Source organism: Amblyomma mixtum, chromosome 6 (assembly GCF_055824585.1).
Source record: "Amblyomma mixtum isolate Tamu chromosome 6, ASM5582458v1, whole genome shotgun sequence".
Classification (NCBI taxonomy): Eukaryota; Metazoa; Arthropoda; class Arachnida; order Ixodida; family Ixodidae; genus Amblyomma; species Amblyomma mixtum.
Window position 1 is genome coordinate 104,045,833 of NC_143017.1, and position 21,541 is coordinate 104,067,373.

The 21,541-nt window shown below is 46.7% G+C and overlaps 1 protein-coding gene across 3 annotated transcripts in view; it reads right to left on the reverse strand.

Moving 5' to 3' along the window:
- The window catches only part of LOC149339884 (protein turtle homolog B-like), an 843,694-nt gene that overhangs the window by 632,847 nt on the left and 189,306 nt on the right, over positions 1-21,541 (reverse strand). For all 3 annotated transcript variants that reach the window (XM_089548569.1, XM_089548570.1, XM_089548568.1), the window contains exon 2: positions 15,892-15,930. The gene's annotated coding sequence lies outside the window, so the exon portion shown is untranslated. The remainder of the gene's footprint in view (positions 1-15,891; positions 15,931-21,541) is intronic.

A 21,541-nucleotide genomic window follows, 5' to 3' on the forward strand; every position in this document is an offset into this window, starting at 1 on the left:
ACCTTACTACATTGTTGCAATGCAGCGAAGACATCTTACTACGAAACTTTTAAGTTATATGGTGAAGTCCGGTTTCCACGCGTGCCATCCTCCTAACGACATTGTTGAAACGCGGCCAAGTCGCTCCACCATGAGCCTGTGAATACGCTGACAACTTAACGTTGACAAATAACAATTCCCAACACAGTTAGACAAAAATAAAGAAAAAAAGTCGAGCATGGTGGCAACTGCCACCACCCCGTTTCAAAGTGGCCGTCCATCCATTCATCCAACTTGGACCAGATACACCGCTGGCCAGATACACTGTCCTAGCTGCACTCTGCGGTTCGAGACTAGGGAAGCCTTTGGAACACGTACGACCAGAGCTCGTGTACACCTGTATCGTGGGGCACTTGCAGCGCAGATTCGCTGGCTGCCTGAGCATGTAGATGATGCACCATCGCAACACTTAGCAAGAACCTGTTACTTTCCACATATCAGAGCTTGTTTCTGAAGCAGGTCCTTTCGTTGCTCGCAGATAAGCATGTCGAGGCCATACGAGCAAGACTTCACAATTTCACGGCGTGCTCTCTTCGAATACGAGCGTCCTGCAAATTGACGTATAAAACATCTGTATGCCGTTTAATGCAAAAGCAACAGGACGCAGTAGCATACACTATTTGAAAATGCACTTAACGCGAAAGAGACGAGAAAAAAAAAAAAACAACGTGTAGACTGGGAGTGCCTGTCCCGTTCATCTGCTGTCTTTTTGACGTCTTTGTCGCGCTACATGCACTTCTAAATAGCGTACTGTACCACTCTAGCCCCGCGGAAACTTTCACTGAGCAGTGTAATTTATCGTACAGTATTACATAGCCGCAAATGCCGCAGAAGCACTCTTTCCACTCGAAAACAAATAAATGGTACCTGAGGTTACAGGTAGGCAAAGCACTAAGAGCGGAAGCACCGAGAGCCACAGCTGTTGCTGCCAGTTCGAAAAGAGAGTGAGCTGGTAGCAAATCAGTTATCTCCACGAATACGCCTTTTGGTTTGCGGCAGCGTCTGCACAGACCGAAATGCCACGCGGCAAAACAAAAGGCGGCATAGTGGCCGCCAGCAGCCGCTTGTCAAAGTGGTTTGGTTTTGGTTTTATAGGATTTGACGTCCCAAAGCGACTCACTGTACCGTAGTGAAGGGCTCCAGGTAATTTCGAACAGCTGTAATTCTTAGCGTGCACTGACAGCGGGAAGCTGCCATTAATACCACCTTCGGAAGACGAAAGTAATATTCAACAGCATCGCAAGGGAACAGTAGTTCAAAATTGGTAGCGAGGTGCTGGAAGTGGTAAGGGAATACGTGTGCTTTGGGCAGGTTGTGAGTGGCCGCTGATCCGGATCATGAGAAGGAAATAACTAGAAGAATAAGAATGGTATGGAGCGCATATGGCAGGTTATCTCAGATATGAATGGCAGTTTACCAATATACCTCACGTGAAAAGTATATAACGGCTGTATCTTGCCGGTAGAAACCTACGCCGCAGAAACGTGCAGGCTAACGAAAAGGGTTGAGCTTAAGTTGAGGACAACGCAGCGAGAAATGGAAAGAAAAATGATTAGTGTAACATTAAGAGACCGCAAGCGGGCAGAGTGGGTGAGGGAACAAACTCGGATTAATGACATCCTAGTCGAAATGAAGAGAGAAAAATGGGCTTGGGCAGGGCATGTAATGCAAAGGTAAGAAAACCACTGGTCCTTAAGGGTAACGGAGTTGATTCCAAGAGAAGTCAAGCGTAGCAGGGGGGCCGGAAAGTTAGGTGGGAGGATGGGATTAAGAAGTTTGCGGCGACACGGTGGCTGCAGCTGGCACAGGAAAGGGTTAACTGGAGAGACATGGGAGAGCCCTTTGCCCTTCAGTGGGCGTATTCAAGCTTAAGGTGATGATTATGATCGATACAAAGTATGGTAAGTTGTTTTTAGCAGTCAGCCATGTTAATATATGTCAGCAAAGGGCTGATTTTGGCTCCTTGTGAAATTCGGCTTGCTTGTTTTGTTTTTAGACCGTACGCCGATTCCGGAGGTAGATCAGCAGGCTGAAAACAGGGAGCGTTCGCTACCGAGAGCAAATCGATTTGCATATGCGTTAGCGGAACATGGCCGTGGTTCGCTTTCGCCTATTGCTTCTTGAGTTCGGGGAGCCCTCTCGGTGATGCGAAAAAAATCGCTACTCCTATACGCATGGCCTCGTGCCGCTATGATCGAATGGTTTGTAGAGGCAGTGTTCTCTGTAAGCTTTATAAACACGATGCACTGATGTCCTACGGAATGACGATCTTAGGCCTGAACCATACAGCTTTCCCGCAGTCCGCATATTTTGATCGTTTGAAACTGGAAGTGTTTTATGGATTTGATCGTTATGGAACACACACTAATGAAAACGGGTATCAATTTACTTTCCTGAATTTTACGTCAGTGAACGCAAAACGTTGTAAACTAAAGATGGGTTTGAAGTGCATTCCACTCCTTCCGTTCACACTGTATTTCCTTGGTGCCGACAGTCCGACACAGCGCATTTTTGCTACGGTTGCCTTCGGGTTTGCAGCATCCTTTAAGATTGCTGAATCTTGTCGAGTGAGGGGTGGACGTGACGGGAATCGTGCGCCCTTTTTTGCTGAACACACGCAAATACCATTTACAATAACAGAAATTACTGTCTACATTATTGAGGGAACAAGCACTTGGCCTTTTGCCACTGTACTCACAGCGGTAATAAGAACGCCGTCCTTGGTACAAAGCATGCAGTAAGATAGAGTGGAACACTGACTGAGCTAATAAGGGGGGATCAATTTTGCTACAAGGGAAAAAGCTTGGTGGGGCGTCCGATAGACGGCGGGAGGACTTGGCTTTGGGGCTGGCAGTATGTTCCCATTGCGCCGATTCTCCGGCGGTTTCGGGTTCCTTGGTGCCGGACGCTTTCTCCCCCTTACTATGCAGGCATGCGCATTCATGCGCCATCCAGGCGTCATGGTTCTCATCTGCTTCATGTCTGTTATGTGCTGTGCGCTGGAGCGTCGCCTGCGTCTGCTACGCGGCCTGTCGATACAGCATTTTTTTTCGCGGCCGTGTCGACAGGTGGCGAGTCAATGTGTGTGTGTGCGTGCGTGCGTGCGTGCGTGCTTGCGCGTTTGTCTTTATTTATTTTTTTTGCAAGGGAGGACACCGAAAAAGGCAAAGCGCGCACAAAGCTGCGTCGGCGAGCGAAGGGCAGTGGAGGGAGAGAGCACAGCGCAACGCTGAATGCCCGACGCGTGCTGGACGTTCGTATAGCATAATCACCCATGCCGATTGAACTGCAGTGAGCCAGAGTCAGCGCTCCTTTCCATCTTACTCCGTGATACAACGCAACGTACAAGAACATCGCAGATACCAAAATACCAAATACTGTGCCAAAGACTGCACATATCGGCCCTTGGACTGGCTTGCGAAACAGCCAAAGGATTGAACACTCGTCAAGAAATCTGTCTAGCCTCTACTCTGTGTTCTGTGGCCTTGTGTTTGCACTGCTCTGTTTTTGCAAGCAACATACAGCAATTAGCCCAATAACTTGCTTTTGAACGGCAGTCTGACAGCCTTGTATCTAGTCCCTCTTTCTGACGCCAAGCCGAAATCCCGAGACTCCTCAAAGCAACGAGAGGACGAGCAGGTCAGCAGCGTAGCGCCCAGCGTGACACGCCGGCAGTGTCCCACAGCGACTCGGACGGTTATAGATCGGCGGCAGCCGTGCTCAGCGTCGGCGTCGTCGTCTTACTCGCACGTCCCCCCTTTCATCCGTCGCTGAAGACTGCCTGTGTCGGCATCAACACAAGCGGCAGCAGCCCGCCAGGAGCAATAACCGAAGCGGCGGGCGGCGGCATCGGTGGCCGGCTTTCGTCCCAGAACCTCCTCCTACCACTTTTGTAGCTTTTTTTCCCTTTTTTTTTTACGAACACGTACTTTCTTTCTACGACTCCGCCGAGCTGTAGCGGGCGACGTGACGGTGACGACGACACCGACGCCGCTGGTGCAACAGCGGGAAGCCCTTCAAAGCGCGCACCCCGACCAAAACAAAGCTGGCCTGGCCACAAAACGCGCACAACAATGCCGCACCAGTGGCGCCGCCTGCGGGCCGCTGTGAAGAGGAGCACCAGCGGTCGCCTCGCTGGGCCCGGCCGATGAAGCATCACTTCTGGAGAGTTTTGGGCGCACTCTTGGTGTCCCCACACATTCTGTTCTTTTTTTTATTTTCTCGTGTCGCCACGACGGGAGGGTGTTTGGGCACCGATGTGCGAGTTGATAAAGAGGCATCGCTGAAAAATATGCGCGCCTTTTCACGACGTTGAAAAAGATGCTCGGCCGACTGAAGTATGGCGAAAAACTTTGTGGGGAAAAAAATATAGCCGAGGAAGAGGGCGGCTCAGTGAAACTTCGGCTGGCGATAGCTCAAAAATTGAGCACCACACCTCGCCGTGACACCCGTCCGTTTCTCATCTTTACAGCTGCCCTTCTTCTCTGGATCCTCGAAGTAAGTTAGCCGCGAGCTTTTTGCATGCTGCTGTATATTAACTGCCAACCCGGCCAATGCCTTACAGAGGACTACTAATGGCCTCTTTTTAAATCAGATATGCGAAACCGCGAGGTATCCGCAGGAGTACACTTTCAGAATCACGTTCAGGGCCTGCGGGGCGGCGTTAGCATTCACAGCAAATTTTCTTTTGTTCGTAACGTCTTGTTTCAGGTCAGAACAATTTCTAACAGGCCCGGACTTGTGCAGTCTTTTCATGTTGGTGCAAAAAAGTGTTATGCTTGCTTTCTCATGTTCCTCGCATATAGCCTCCGGCACGCAGCCTTATCACATGCTTTGCTACGCGAGAAGCTATCAGAGTGTTCTGAAACTGTCTTGGTCACTAATGGCATTTTCGAGAATTTCTGAGGCATTTTTGCTTCATTTATACTGCTTACTTCTAACGCTGGCTATCGCTGTAAAATTGAGTGAAACCGAGACTGATGTGCATTCTTAACTCGACAATCGCCGCGGCATTAGTTTCTATCATCACCACCCAGTTGTTATCTATTCGTGAGCACGCCTTCGAGCAATAGATTTATTTATTTTTGCATATCCTTCATTGAAATACAGCAGGAAGGGAGGGGGGGGGGGGGGGGGGGCAACCTTTCTGACTTCATCGCTTGCCTGATTGTCTGTCGTTTACGGCCTTGTGTGTCGTCAGCTCCCCATGGCAATATGCTAGAGTAATTTGTAATACAGCTCTAATATTAAAAGGGACACATTACGAGCATTCATCCATGAATTATTCCGCAAGTACGAGCAACAACCACATTTACTGTTTTTAAGTAGTTTATATTTTTTTCGGCATATATTATTTAAAAGCTATTTTCAAGTTTACTACAGCAATATTCAATGAAGTTGTTATGTACAAACTCGTTGCTCCCTTTCATACTGAAGATGCCCGCCTGCACATGGAATTCATATTCGCAGGGTCTTCTCTCACAGTGCAGCATTTTTGGCTCGAGCAGCCCATTCTATAAGCGACGGATGCATGTGCTTTGGTTGGTAGGAGTGCATTTTCTAGCGTTCGTAGGCATTCTAGAGTAAGCACTCGGTTATGCCAGAAGAGGTATACCCGTGTCACAGGAATAAATTTAATACCGTTAACTGCGTTAACTTTAAATGACATTCGAGTGTTGCTATATGCATCAGTTTAATTGTAATAGTCTGACTGCCATTCGCTACCTACTGAGCTAACTCATACTCATTCGCCCAAGCAATGGGCACTCTCGTCTCCATTTCAGACGCAGAAAAGTATGCAGCTTTGTTAGTTACAACATCCTATCTAGTAGCAAGTCATTTATTAATTACTTTGAGTGAGGTGAGGCATCTCTACCGTATTTTAAAAGCCAAGGGCACCATTTCTATTATCACTTCTGACAGATACTCTCTGCTTGCGTGTGACATGCGAGTTTGCAGCTATCTTTTCGACTTTTCCAGCAACAACAGCGACATTTTCTGCAAAAGCAATTTTTACATTACATTCGAACGACTTTGCCCCGTATTGTGCCCAATAGCACTGTTCATATTCATGCAAAATTATCGACTGCCTTGCAGGCGTTATCGTCATCATGACTTTCGTATAGTTACACTAGATCTGGACATGCAGTACCAATTCATCATCCACAACAGCCCAGAAAGCATGGACAGAAGGGAGGCACAGCGTATATGTATGTCTGTGTTTACTGCGCTGTCGTGAATCATGAATACATGTTCAACATTCTTGGACAGAAATTTTGAATATTAGGAAATTGTAAGGTACTGGTATAGAAATATTGAAGGTAATTGCCTGTTTTTCCCATATGTAGCAAAATATTTCTTTTATAGTGCTTCAGTTGACCGCATCGAGCAGTTAAGACTGCCATAGAAATCCAATTGGGAACGCTTTTGACGATAGCAAAAATGTTACCAGCAAAAAAATAAAACGAAGACATCCAGCGGGAGATTTGCGGATATATTTATTGTTATAGTAAAATCTTACAGTATACGAAAAATTGTGCTCATAAAATTTTTCGCATTAAAAATGCTTTTGTCCAGAATTGTTGGCTACGTATACCAACTTGTCCAACTTTCTTCAGTCATCATGCAGTACAAACTCTGAATATAAGACATAAACAAACTTAAGGTATTAAGCGTTTAATGTCATGTGCGCGTGTGGCACGGGTATTAGGAATCTTCGTCTATTAGTCTGCGAATACATGTCCACCAAATTAGCCGTAAGGCATATAACAGTAAAAGCATAACCAAGACAAACCAACTGTTCCCTTTAAAGGTTGTGCTGAAGTACGAGAGCAGCCTGGATATTCAGAGAACGTGTTATACCTTCTTCTGTCGTAATGCTTTGATCGCAAACAAACATTCGGAACTAAACATGTCATGTAAAGAACAACCCAAAGAGAAGTGGCAGAAGAAAGAGCAAACTCAAAACTACGTGTCAGGAAGCGTAGAATCTAGCCGCCAATCAATGATCTAAAGCTACATAAACTGGCTCGCGTATTCACTTTGTTGGCCTTGTGCTGTCACTGTTCATGGCGCATTCATTTTCAGAATTTTTGCAGAAATTTTGAGACATTTTTGCGCTCCCTGCTCTCAAGCATGAGGCGTTTCTTGTTTCTATTGCTAGTTTTTCTTTCTTTTTGAGCACCCGTGCATTTAGTTCTTCACACTATAATTTCCCTTGTTTTTTTATGTTTATCTCTATCATCGCAAAATGTAATCATCTAAGGCATACAGGGCAGCAATATCACTCAGTGTTAAAGAGGTGCGAAACCTCTGTACATAATGTTCTGCTTTGAGAAGCCCTGGAAAGACTTTCTTTCCAAAGCTTCCATATATAAAAAGCACGCACTTTTCTGGACACTTCATAAATTATTCCTAAACCCTGCTCAAGATGTCACGTCTGTTCTTGGTAAATAGTCCTAGCTATATTTTGCACTTCATGAGCGCAATGACAGGCAGTCGTCGGCTAAGCGGCTGAAAATTACGGCCTCAGATGGCCTAATGAAAATAGCACATGCCCGACATTTCAACATTGTTTCCGAAAAGTTCAAAATCCAAAAATTCTCATGCAAGGCCAGCACCGAAGATTGAATTGTGTTTAACTTCTCTTCGTGCTTTTGTTTTTGTATTTTGCTTGCCTGAGCCTGTCTATTGATTGCTTGTATCGCCCTTCATTCTTGCCTGCCACGACGACAAGCTCCGAAATTATGTTTTTAGGGCCGGGGATCTAGCAGTGAACGCAATCTTGTGAACTTTAGAGCGCATCTAAACACCCACGGGTGACAGCGAGCTAATAACCTTGAAACTCACCCATACCGAAAGCTTTGTTTCCTTGTGCAGGTTTCAAAACTCCATGACTCCGTGCCACGGATACGGCTTCTTGACTTGCAGTCTTTTATGCGTAGCATATTGCAATCACTCAGTTCAGCCCTTGGGCGCGGCCGGGCTGCCACCAAACCACGTGACGTGACGTCACGTGGTTTGGTGACGTCACGTCACCATGTGACGTGACGTCACTAAACCACGTAAAAAAAAAGAAAACAAAAGAAAACAAAAAAAGGAAAAAAAAGAGAAAAAAAAGACGGTTGAGCATGGTGGCGGTTGCCACCGCCCCGTTTCAAAGGGGTCGCTCCAATCCATCCATCCATCCATCCATCCATACGTCACGGAGGAAAAGCTGCTGAGAAAATCGAGTGCCGCCAAGCAATACCCCGCGCAAAAAGACCGCGCAATATGCAACGCATTCTTGGCTTCACCAAGCTAAAAGCATGAAAAAATACCGGTGCTGCAGCCCAGTGCTCAAGGGTGCCTTTTTTCAGCAGGAAGAAAGAGAAAAGTGAGCACATAAAGATTTAATCTCAGATGCTTTGCAAAAAAACGTGCTTTTGAGCTTTCAGCGTGCTTTTGCCAAAAACAAAATGTTCCATAACGCGTTCTCTGTAGCTTGACTTCAGCGTCATGAGATCTTTCTTGTTCACTCATGCCCACAGATAGTATGCCACTCAGAGCAGGGATGCATGTAATCTCTCCGAGAATAACCGGCTGTATGATCACAAGTTTCAATTTCTGGGGCGAAATTTTTACTTGAAAGCAGTACAATCAGCCGCCGTCTCAAATTGCATACTCTACGCGATAAAGTCGCCAGGAATAAAGCCAAATTTTTCAAATCGTTGTTTCGTGCGCCTTTTAGATTCCTTAAGAGGCGAAAGTGGCGCAGCAACATATTTCCATTGCTGCAAAGCGTGCATGGGCTGAGAAACGCACGATTTTTTGCTCGCATTTCTGTGTGGATCAATGTCAGCTCCAACAGGACGACTAAGGACGGGGGGAGGTTGGGGGTACAACGCATTGGGCAGATCGTGCAGCCCTTTAGTGACCTCACAAGGCGATTGAAAGATCACAATTGCGCAGTGCGTGCTGCTCAACATAGAAAGCAAATAAGAAGGGCAAACTTGCTCATCCGTTTCGAAAGCTCGCTCGTTCCGCAGGCCTGTTTCAAGCCTTCTTCTAAATAAGAATGAAAGTAGGGCGCATAGATGAAAAAGAGACAGCATGGAAAAATTATGTTCGAGAGTGAGTCGGCCATTCGATGGTGCGATCACTCCTACCATGAACGCGCTCCACCGCAGCGTTGAGCAACCTCCTCAGTCGAGTGGCAATTTGAAAGCACGCACTCTGCTCGTGTCTGTTATTTCACGCGCGGGAACCAGCTCGGCTGCACGCTTGCGTGCTCTATTGTGTCGGGAAGCAGTCGAAAAATGCTCTCGTGGGCATGGAGAAATTTCCTAGGACCCCTCACCACTCTCACGTCCAGGTAACTACTTCCTGCAACCATTAGTTTGCCCAGAAGTATGCGGGATGCACGTGTAAGGACACTGCCTCACTTCCCATCTCATACGTTCTCGTTCATATTGTTTATTACTGTACATCGTGCGTGTACGGTACTTGTACCTCACGGCAGATGCATTGTGCTAGAGTCTTTCAAGGCCATTGTAATTGCACGCGATTGAGTGCGTTTCCTGCCGCGTTCAACGAATCAAGCAGGCCCAGTAACTTAGCCAGGTCTGAATAAACTAGACTACGTGCAGTACAGTATCGCTACTTTTTACGATATATTTTCAAAAGTTCCCTCAGCCCCAAACTTCCCTTCTGTGGTGCATGTCACTGCTCCGTTTTACAAATGCACGGAAAATTCCGTACTTTTAGAGAGAAGAAAGGAATAAAAAAAGAAAAAGAAATATCCTAGCCCATTAACGCCAACAAAAAAAAAAACGCATTTAGCTCTGCTCAAACCGTTTCACGCAAGAGCTGTTGTGCGCAGGGCAGCTAGTATGCAAAGTAGAGGGAGATTCTCCGAATCCCACTCGATCCTCTCGCTACTGGACTGTCCGTCCTTACAGCCATTTAACAACAACACAATAAAATAAACTGTGCGCAAGCATGGCGACAGCTCTGGCGTACGATCGACGCAGTCAAAGCGTATCTCCCTAGAGCATGCATGCAGACGTTAGAGCGGCCAATAAATAAATAAGAGCGAGAATAAAAGAAAAACGCGCTCAAAGCCAGCGTGGCATTAAGAGAAGTAAAAGGAGCCGCCCCAATTGCCCTTTTGCACACGCCCCGCAGACTCCCCTCCTCTATGCGGATGCGAGCGCTCGGTATTGATCAGCCAATTCCTCCGCTCCGTAGTGTTGCGCCGCCCGCGTCTCCCCTTCGGCTAAGCCGAGGGCCGAGCAACACGAGCTCGGGGATAAGAAAAGCGGGGCGACTTGTTACTCGGCACAGGTTTCTCCCGGACGTCGCGGAGGAGCATTTCGCTTTCTTTCGTACCTCGCTCACGCTGTGCTCCAAGCTACTCCGCACCCCCCCCCCCCCCCCCATTTCCCTCACCTTCATCCTTTGTTTGCTGTTCTTGTATCCGCGCTGAATACCAAGGCGACCTCTCCTTGCCGAAAAGAAGAAATGGTGTAGGCGCGCTCAGACTGAGACGCGTGACGCGTGGCTATAAAGGCTATGGGCAATCGGATGTTCCACGCTGAAGGCTCGTAAGAAAGCTTACAAGTATACGGTTGGGTTCAGCTGCGCTTCAATAGCACTAACGATGTCGGAAAATCCAACGCGACGGAAAATCGCCGAGAAATGAAGGAGCCAGCAAACCGAGCGTTGCTCCTTGTCTGCTGTTGTCCTGTTCGCGGTGGGTGCTCCTCACATATGCATCCCAGCGAATGTTTTTACAGTTTAATGCAGCGCTTCATCCTAACCCGTACCTTATTTATGCTTCAGTTGAAAAGCCTAGCTCTCTTGAAGAGTACGTTCCGGCACTGGTTGGTGTTTACTTTAATACTGAAGGGAAAGCGACCAGCACAGACAGAAAAGAAAAACAAGAATGACGTTTGTCGAGTTGCTACCTTCTTTTTGTTGGTTACGATTGCATAAGAAGCTGTTCCACTCTGTTCTTTATGCGTCAAAGGAAATAGTGCTTCGAAAGCAGTCCCAACTCACGCATGTTTGGTTTGAATTATGGGAGTTTAACGTCCCAAAGCGGATCAGGCTCTGAGGGACGCCTTAGTGAAGGGCTCCGGAAGTCTCGACCACCTGCGATTCTTTAGCGTGCACTGACATCGCACAGTACGCGGGCCTGTAGAATTTCGCCTCCATGCAAACTCGACCACCGCAGCCATGCTCGAATCCGCGTCTTTCGGGTCAGCAGCCGAACACGATAACCACTGAGCAACCGCGGCGGCCCAACAAAGTCGTGAAATAAAGAACGATGTTATACGCAAAATATAGTTTAAACTCATTCATATTCTCGTCGAAGAAAAGGTTGGTAGAAAGTAAACAGTCAAAGTTGTGACCAGTCATAGTAGTGATGCACTCAAATACAACTCCCGTGAAGTAAACCCATGCTTTCTCGTTTCATGTAGGTTAACAAGGTTTCTGGTGTAGATTAAACTGGCACGCAGAACGACATCCTCAAAACTACATCTTTTGAACATGAATATCTGTTCTTTGCTACATTTGCTTATTAGTTCTTTGCTAACTCACTCTTCTAAAAAAACTAAGTCGTATGTGTTCATACAACATAGTAAACTGATGCAATTTACTCTGCGCCCAGCCAGATTTACGAGATGACTAAATATGTGCAGATGTGCAGGCAATATTGTGGCAGTGCGCTGAGCGTCTCTGGAGGGCCGCTATCTCCGGCGCCATCTTTCTTTTGTGGGATCCTGGAGGCGCTCAACAAGAGACTGTATGGAGCCAGGAATTGTCAGGCGTCGGGGGTGAAGGCTAATTATGGGTCTAAGGGGAGACAGTCTGGCCCTCATCTTCTTACGCCAACAAGTATTCAACCGGTCAAGCACACTCCGCAACAGTGGCAGTGGCGACGGGCGGAGGATAAAAGGCTCAAGCCGATGGGAAAATTGGGGGAAGAGGGGAAATGCCGTAGGCGCTGGCGCGGAGAGGAGGGTGAAGGAGATGCTCCAGCCTGGAAAGAAGGATCGCCCGAATGGACGGGAAGAAACGAGTAAAGGCGGGTCAGTGGGGTGACGAGCAAGGCCCGAGACGACACCGCTGGCAGTCAGTCCTCCGGGATCCCAAGCGACCAAGCCTTCGGCGGAGAACCTGAGCATCAGCGAACGAACAACGTCAACTCCGCAGTCCCTCCATACCTTCTGACGAAGACTCCAGCGCCAACGCAGCGGCATGTAAGCTTGGGCACACCAGCCTCTGCATCATGTACACAGTAAAGCGTAATTCTTGAATATACCCGTTTTTTTCCAACTGAGTCTAGCGGTGTATCTGTGCTCCTCCGTCCCGTGTGGACCCGCGCAGTGTGTGGGGTTGTTACAATATATTTAACGCGCGTTTAATTATTTGACTGCTTCTTCAGCTGCACGCCTAAAAACAATGCTCGCTGTCCGGCTCCATTCACGGCAAATGTTTCTTTAGCGCTACACTATTAGCTGGTCAGGAACGCACTCGGCCTTATTAAAATTAGCAGCTCCACTAAGAGTGGGTGATACAGAAACACCTTACGAGCAATTATGCAAGCTCAGCAGCCCAGTAGACATTTGTCTCGCAAGCAATCTTCATGTGCGGGCCGATGTCTCACCTCTACCTGTGCATAACTGCAATGCACAGAGCCGTGTTCTGCTCGCGGGTGGCGGAAAGGAGAAATACTCCTTGCTTAAGGCAGAGACGCTGCCATGTAGACCGACTCACGCCATCGGCGTTTCCCATCAAAAACAGGTGCTCCCACGTGGTTCGTGCGCGGACGGCATTGAGAATCGCGCACGCCCAATCTGCTGCTTCGGTCTTCCCTGGCTCGACCGTACTTGCCGGCAGAAATTATGCGCTTGCCCCTTCCCCTTTTTCCGAGAATCCTGCAGGCATTTTTTGCTGAAGCGCTAGATTGCGACGTGCTGCTTCAGCCGGAAAGAATGCAGATCCTCTTTTACAACAGCCGCATATGCTCGCCAACGCCTCCAGCCCTTGACCGCCCGCCGTCCGAGAGTACACAGGTCCCTCGGGCGAAATCCGCCGCCTATGCATGATTCCACGCGGGAAAAAAATGGGGGGGGGGGGGGGGGGGGGCATTTTACAGCCAAGTCTTTGAGGCGTGGAAAGGAGAAAAAATGAAACGAAAATAAAACGACTAGCGAAGGCCAGCGCATGATTCGCAGACTTTCTCTTTCTGGTCATATCTCTCTGCTCCTTCCGGACTTCACTCGCTATATAGCAGAACATCCAGCGACAGGAGCTCTTATCGTAAAACAACGACTGAGACAAGCCGAAACAAGCCGTGGCACGCCACGCAGTACAGTTGCTTGCATCTTTGGTTTGATGCTGACGCCAATTTTACGAGCAACTCGACAAACCAGTCTACGCGTTTGATCACGAAGAGAAGCCAAAGGCGAGGCATTCCTCGAAAACCGGTTGCGTCGCTTTCAGAGAAAACACGTTTGAATTCGACTGCACGGAAAATGTCACCAGCCTAGATGTAATAATAATAATATAGTTAGTTATATTACGTTATGAGGCTATGAGGCGCCAAACACAGGGTTAGAATGTCATGTGTTAAAGGAGACGCCTATAGTTTGTTTAAAGTACTGCCTTGTTTAAGAAACTTTAAAATACTTGAAAAATCAGTAAGTGCTTGATCACCTAAAAACAACATGCGGTGTAATGGGATGTATTCATTGAAGAATTTTCTAAAATACTTTTCTAAGTTGTTCAAGTTTTGTACATGAAATTAAAATGTGATTTAATGTGAGTTCATTACCGCACATTTCGAAGAGAGGTTTGTCTTGTTTTGTCAGTAGAAAGTTGTATGAAGGTGTGTGTGTCCGATGCGCGGTCGACATAAGATAACTTCTGTAAAATTTTCGTGATGTCTACATGGTTTCCATTCTCCTAAAATGAGCTTTACAGAAGGCAGTTTGTTGTTTACGTGTTTTTGTCACGCATCCTGCCACTTACTTCTCAGTTTACTGTGCATTAATTTCAAACAATCCCTGTGCAGTATGTCCGCTTGTTTTATTTGACCATTTCGGTCTTGTGCAGCGTATGCGTCTGCTTTCTCCTTATTCACAATTCCAGCATGGCTAGGGACCCAGCAGAATTAATACAAGGAATATATTTTCATGTGCTAAACATAGCGCGTAAGGCATGAGACGTGTCACAATGAAGTGCAGAGGTATAACTTCAGAAGATTGGAGTTTATTATACCGTGTGAAGTTTCAGTGGAGAACTTCTTTTGCCGAGGACACGAAAATACAGCACACGACAAAACAGCATACGACAAAACAGAGTACAAAAAAAACAGCATAGCGACAAAACAGCACAAGGAAGAAACGGCACAGCGACAAAATAACACAGGGAAAAAACAGCACGCGCCGTTTTTGCTTTTCCTCCGCCTTCAGCTGCATCTGACGCGGCACAGAATGCAGCCTGCGAGCCCGTGTTCAACATAACGAAGCCGCAGAACCACCGTTATGTGTAGGCACCTAAAAATCGAGATTTGTTCTTTTTTTTATGAAGATTTTACAGCTTGGCCTAGAAAGCACGCTGCATATTTAATTGCCTCACATGCGCAGGATGACAGACTAGAGAAGCAGTAGGCAAATAATTGTGTTTTCATGAATTAAAGGTGTGCTGTCTACGCTCCTCCTTGTTGATAATTGCTGATGGGTGACTGGCTTCGTCGTTGGGGCTGTTTTCTGTATTAATACTCGTACGTCTTGTTATGTGCACGAAGACAACTTGCGTGCTCTGGCACATTTGCTTCAAAGAGTAGCGACAACTTATGTACTTTGGTGTCATCTTAAGGGCGTTCGTATTGCCTTTAATAGCCCTAGTATTCAATTTTAACGGCAGAAAAGTTTCAGCGATTTGTTATTCTCGCCCACTACGCGGCACGTCTGACCCAGTGTGCCAAACACCGCCTTTGGTGTCTCAACTGCTCTTGGTATACATCATAGCGTTAAACAACGAACATGACAGGGAAGAAGACAAGACAGGCCCTATCTTTCAACTGAAGGTTTACTCCCGCGAAAAAGGCAATATATACACACAGGAATACAGGCGTCTAGGTCTCTTTTATTTTCTCTGTATTCCTGTATGTATATATTTCCTTTTTCGCGGGAATAAACCTTCAGTTGAAGGATAGCGCCTGTCTGGTCTTCTTCTCTGTCGTTTTCGTTGTTTAGCGCTATAATGTATACTTCCTTTATCCTCTTGGTATCTAATGAGAATTAACGGCTCCCGGTAGCGATGTAGATACAGGTCGCTAAGCGGAACTAAGGTATCTGCAGGGAACTCTACTTAGTTTCGATTTTAACTACTTTAGCGCACCTGGAGGGTGGAAGAGAACTCATTCTTGAAATTCGATTATTCCTGCCCGATGGGCAGCGGCGGCGGCCGAATTGCCTGAGGCACGGGGACACGAAGCTGCTCTAAACTAGCCGGCAGCGGTTTGAACCCCTCTCGTAGATTAGTTTCCTGTGCTTGATACCGTTGTCGTAACGACGATACGACACTTCTGTCGGCTTCCCTGACGCTGCCGTACGAGGAAATGGCGCTGAAGTCTGCATTGGGTGAACAGTGGATTATAGAGAATTTACCTGCCCCTAGTAAGGCCATGAAAGAAACGTTCCCTTCACAAAACCCTTCGCATAGGTTCCTCAATTTGACTAAGGCAAAACTAGCTAAAGAAGCGATCCCGGATACCAGGAGACTGACCATTACAAGCACGTCGTGATATATGTACGGACCGCAAAGGAAAAATGCTGAAGGTCTCAGCTAATCACTCACCAGGCAAGAGCAGATCCGTTCCATTAGGTCGCACCCATGCTGCAAAAACATAAAAATATTTGTATAAAAAACAAGATATGAGACACGGGCTTTGCGTGAGTTTTAAGAAAGCAACAACGTAACCCTGTAAACGATTGCTAGGAAGGAAGAAGGAGTGAAAATTGCATGCCCTGAAATCATCTGACTTCCAACAAACAAGCGAGAAAGCTAGTTTCGTAAATAAGCCCAAGAAGTAAAAGATAAACATCCAAGGCAAGGCTCCTTGTATACCTCCGCCAGGAGGTTGGTGTTCATTTGGTGCCCCAGAAAGCATTTTATACGTTCGAAAGCAAAATGGATGGCTTCCATGGCGCAATAAAGCATTCCAGCATAGTTTATATATGACGGTGCTTTTGTCAACTCAATCTTGTGCGGAAACCGCATTCAAGCCCAGCACACTAAGAACCAACATGAAAGTGATCGAAGATAAATGTACGGCGTACCAGAATAAGAACTACTAGAATAAGGCGCTCTACCGCAAGCCATTCTTACAAGTCCTAAGAAAGTGCAGGAACAAAGCTGGCCCCTTTGTTCTTGCACTCACTACAGCTGCTTCTATAGGGGAGTAAGTGATAGTGGCGCCGGGTAAGATTTATTGGTTATGATCGACTCACGCGAGAGCGATTAGGCTTATATTGCCTCTAACCGTACTTCCTACATGCGAGGCGGCTGACATACCACTCACTAGGCATTGGTCGCCTATTTTGTGAGGCCTACAAGCGATGCAGTGCAGTATGCTCGCTGCCCCTCAATAAAGAGCGGCACCGCATTATGGTGACAAGCGTAAAATCACGCTGACCCTCTGACAAGGATGTCTGGCACCTGCAAAGTTACAGCGCGCAAAAAAAAAAGCTTTCACAACTGTAACCATCGCCAAGCAAAAATTGACAGCGATAAATGTACCTGAGTAAAAACGAGCTTTTGGGCTAGTTGGTCACATTCTTTTATCATAGCTGCAGCGAAGAAACACGTTCACACAGAGACACGTTCGTCCGTGTGTTGTGTGTTTCTTCTCTATGTAAATGTGTTTCTTCGCCGCAGCTATGACACAAGATAAATGTACGGCGCACCTCCCACCTCCGCAGTACGGCGAAAAACAGATTTCACTTTTGCTCGAAAGCGGCTTCCATTGTCGCAGAACACCAAGCAAAGCACCAACACAGTTGATTTATCGTCCACATCCCATTTACAGCTGCGAAATGGGGAGGGCTAAACTCGTTTCGCAAGCTGATCTTTTCATGTGACTACATCTGAAATTTTATCTTGTTCTTTCATAAACCCGGCAAATGAAGCCCTGGACGAAGGACTCCACACCTTGGAGGCCTCCCTCTTTACCTATTCTCATAATGCATTTTGTTCTCTCTTGCTGTCTAGCCCTTTACGGAACATTCGAAGTGGTATGTTGTAACCAAAATCACTTATGTTCACCTGGAGTAATACAACAGGCCAACATAAAAAAAATATTTTTTTTGAAACATTTTTACTTACTTCAGAAATATTTTCCGTGGTAGACCAGTAACTATCGCTTCAGGCAACTGATCGCGAGTCATGAGGTCGAATGGCAGCCCGAGTGTCTGCACATCAGTGCATGTGGAATACTAAAATGCGCGTGTGCTGGGTGGCGTTAAAGCAAGCTGAGAAACCCCACTTGGCGGAAATCAATACTGATCTCTTTAGGCGGTGACTCTCTCAATTTCCCTCCTTTCTTTCTCTCCTCGTTCATCCCTGCCCTCACGGCGCAGTTGAGGTGTCCACCATGACTGGGCGTGCCGTACCTCTCCTGTCCTCATAGTACCCAATCAACATCTGCCCCTAACGTGAATGTTCGCCATGATAGCGTCTCGCGAATGTGCCCTGATCAATGACCGTGTGTCCATGTTGGCCTTGAATGCTCTTCGGAATGGATTTAGGGGAACGAGGGTGACGCATTTGATGAGCAAAAAGTATAGGTATTTTCGAATTTCATAATGTCTGGGAGCATACCAGAAGTGTGCTGAAATGGATGTACGCGATGGAAAACCTACTAACAAAGAGAGCAAATTTCAGTCACTGTCTTCTAAGAAGCTGTCGTAGCAACGTATACGCTACACCAGAAAGCATTCATTGCCCGATGAAGCACTGAGCTGGATGGATGTCGCTTAAGCTATAGTAGCGCTGAGCACACATGTGAGATAAATGCGCCGCACCTGAGCTTACTGCGGCCCTCGGCGACAAGCTTAACACTTCGATATAGTTCACGAGCAAGGGGGCATCGCAAAAATAATGACCATATTTGTAGGTACAGAGAGTTTATTGGCACGTAAGCAACTATGGGGTCAGTTCACGCAGGGTCACAATGCACATGGTCATATCGTACTTTTTTTTCCAACTTTAGAATTGTACGCTCTATAGTCTTATAAACTTAAAAATATTCGAGTGTCTTAAGAATCTAAGAACAATGGAGAGATTTAGATATCCTTCAGCACTCGCGCGAACTTTCGGGCAGCGTCCCGTCCTTTTACGCAGCGAAGCTCTCTTCAGGCCACTTAGTTCAAGGAATAAAATAAGAAAAAGAGAAAAAGTATAATTTAAGGCTTAGTAGCCCTTGTCAACAGAGGGCGTGATCAACCTCGTTGAGCAAAAACTAAACAAAACGGTGGCTCCAATCGGAATGTGTGCGCCTCTGCAAGAAATTGCTCACCATGCTGAATAAAACCAAAATGTTGGAAAGAAAGCCTCTTGTCTTAAAGTTTGCTCTTTCTCCTTCTGTAGTGTTTAGTGGAAGACCATACACTAGGTCTCGTTAACCTTTTTTTCTAAATTGTTGCTGCCTCTCTCTCTCTCATTAAGATGTGAGGCACAAGAACTCGGCGAAACTCAATGTTTAGGCGCCTCTAAACGACTATGGAGCGCAGCAGAAGGAACGTACTAATTTATTTTTTTTTTTTTTGCCGCCGTTGTGTGTACTGTTGGTTCATTCCAGAAACTGCACTTGAGTTAACGTAGTTCCTCTTTATAACGCTGTTAAACGTGTAAACACTGCTTTGTCTGATACAGACTACGTAGTGTGCATAGAGAAAGATCCCTTGTTGAGCAGCTAGAAATGTCAACAAACGAAGCTTGAGTCGCTGTTGTGTAATTAAGGTTTGCTTGCATTGAAAAGTGCATAATACAAAAACTAAATAACGGGCGGTGGATGAAAGGCCTCTTAGTAACGCCAACTTATAAAGCAGGCTTTTAATTAAGGGAATGTAAGCGGAAAAAAGTTTTCTTTGCATAATCTGCACGTGTTGAAAACGCTTTTCATGGGTCTTATCACAAGTAGAGATACCCAGGGATTGCGACCTGTAATAAACGCTGTAAAGCGATCCCGGTTCAGTTTGCTTTTGCAGTGATTAAGTAGTTATAGTTTTGAGTTCTGACCTCCTGGGTAGTCGCGCGCAAGTTTTTCCAGAAGTGACCTTACCTTCTGCTCAGCTTAAAATCAATATGGGCTATCACGGATGATGAGGATCTAACTTGTAAACTACATTCTCATATCTGTCTTGAATGGCTGGAAAAGTATGAACCTGTTTGCATACCGCAATCAAATATTAACTGTATGCGCCCGTCATCACCCTCTTCTTCATGCCGCCGTCTCCCGACAGAACCTCTTGCACCTTTTAATTCCACCCCAACCAATGAAGAAGCAATATTGTGGAAAGCTGATCTTGTGTATTGATATGAACTATAGCTTGCAGGGGTGAGAGTAGGCCCGTACTTCCTTTCCTTGCGGATGTATTAATGCCCAACGAGCTAATGACATTAACTGCTCATTTTTTAACTCACTGGGCAGCAAGACTGACGCGCTACGCTGATAACCCGAAAGTACTGGAGCAGAGTTCCACAAGTCTGGTGCGGAAGTGAGACCACCGAGCACGCACCTTCTACCGCTTTTCAAGATACTGAAATCCGCACTACCAATAATTACTGATATTCGACAGCACGTTACGCTGGCAGGTGAGGACAATGTGGACAACAGTAGTGTCCTATTCAACATTACGTCTACCGGAAAAAAGATGAAGCATTGCAAGAGCGCAAAGCACGAGGCACACAAGTAAACAACAAAAAAACATTAATTTGCCTTGTGGTCTTGCGGTGTTCCACTACTCGTTGATGCTTCGGTTCAAACTGTTAACTGTTATTAGGCGATCCCAGACAAGGCAACTGTTAACATTTAACACGTGCAAAACAACTGGATACGCCTCTGATTAGGGTTGAAGTGACTCAGTTGTTCGGCGTATGCTATGATAATGAAAGACACCAGAGACAAGGATTCCGAGAATTATGGCGCAAGCGACTGCCCTCCTGCTCGTGTCGATGCATAATGAGGGGAGAGCGAAACTTGCTTGCATGAAATGAAGGAGGCAGTCGTGCAGGCAGTTTAGCGGGTCTGGCCATTGCGTGCCCAATTAGCTGGTGGCCGCTGGCTGGGACACAAGAGGTGCGTGATGGCGCGACTAGGGCCGCCGTGGACAAGGACGCGGGAAAAACCTGTTTACCTGTATGGCCTCGCTTGACGATGAAAGCTGCGCCACCCGTACGGTCCTTTGGGAAGGACCGCCTGTCCACGCGCTTCCAAACGTAATTAAACGTGGTTCTCGGGTTCCCCGCACGCCCTGATCGTAAACGGCTCGCGGCAGCGGCGAAAAGCAGCACATGGAAGGGGCCGACGAGTTGCCAGCGCAGATGAAATTAAATATAAAACCGCAGTCGGAAGCAGCAATATGCCGTAGCCGTCGGGTGAGGAACGTACAAGCCTATTGTCTCGCGCACATCTTCATGCCGAAGTGACTGCACTCATGCAAGGAGGCACACGGAGCATTGCAAATCAATTTTTTTTTCTCAGCGAACTGAGGCCCTTAATTTAACACAGTTCAGCGACGGCAATGTTGTCATGTGAATTCGACAGTCATCAAGATAAGAACGGTCATCGCTCTCGGCCGTATTCTTTTAAGCATGGCTGCGAACTTTCGAAATGACGCGCCAAGAACGCCACGAGCAGTCTTGAACGTCGTAGAAACTAAGCACGTGGAAAAACTAGCATGGAGATACGCATCAATATCTCACGCACTTCTACGTCAATGTCGCATGCGGTGTCATCTCGACGGATGGCGACCAAGGATCAGTAACTGAGTAGAAACTCCCCCGTTTCTTCTAGCATCTGGCACGAGCCAGGACAGCCACAGCCAGTCTTGAACGTCGTAGAAGCTACGTGCTGCACAAAGTTTCTCGGCAATATCTTCATTTCCTGCCCTTTCTCTCTATTACATCGTAAGGGTTCACAAATTTCGTTAGGTGTTACAGGGCAAATAATGACCGAAGCTGAAGTCGCTATACTTTGTGCCGAGTCGCCCGTCGAATGCATAGTGCTGCTATCCGTTAAGCGTATGCCGAATGCTTAATTGCCAAGTTTCTACACTGCCGGAAAGGTGGCAGGAATCCTTTGTGTGATGCACGCCATATTCTTACCAAATTTTCTGTCGGTTTAGGCGTCGGCACAACCCGGCATCACTTTTAAGACGAAAGCCTTTAATGCTTCATCCTTGTCGACAAAAGGTTGTCAGCAGAAGGCTGTCAGCAGAGGTGTCAC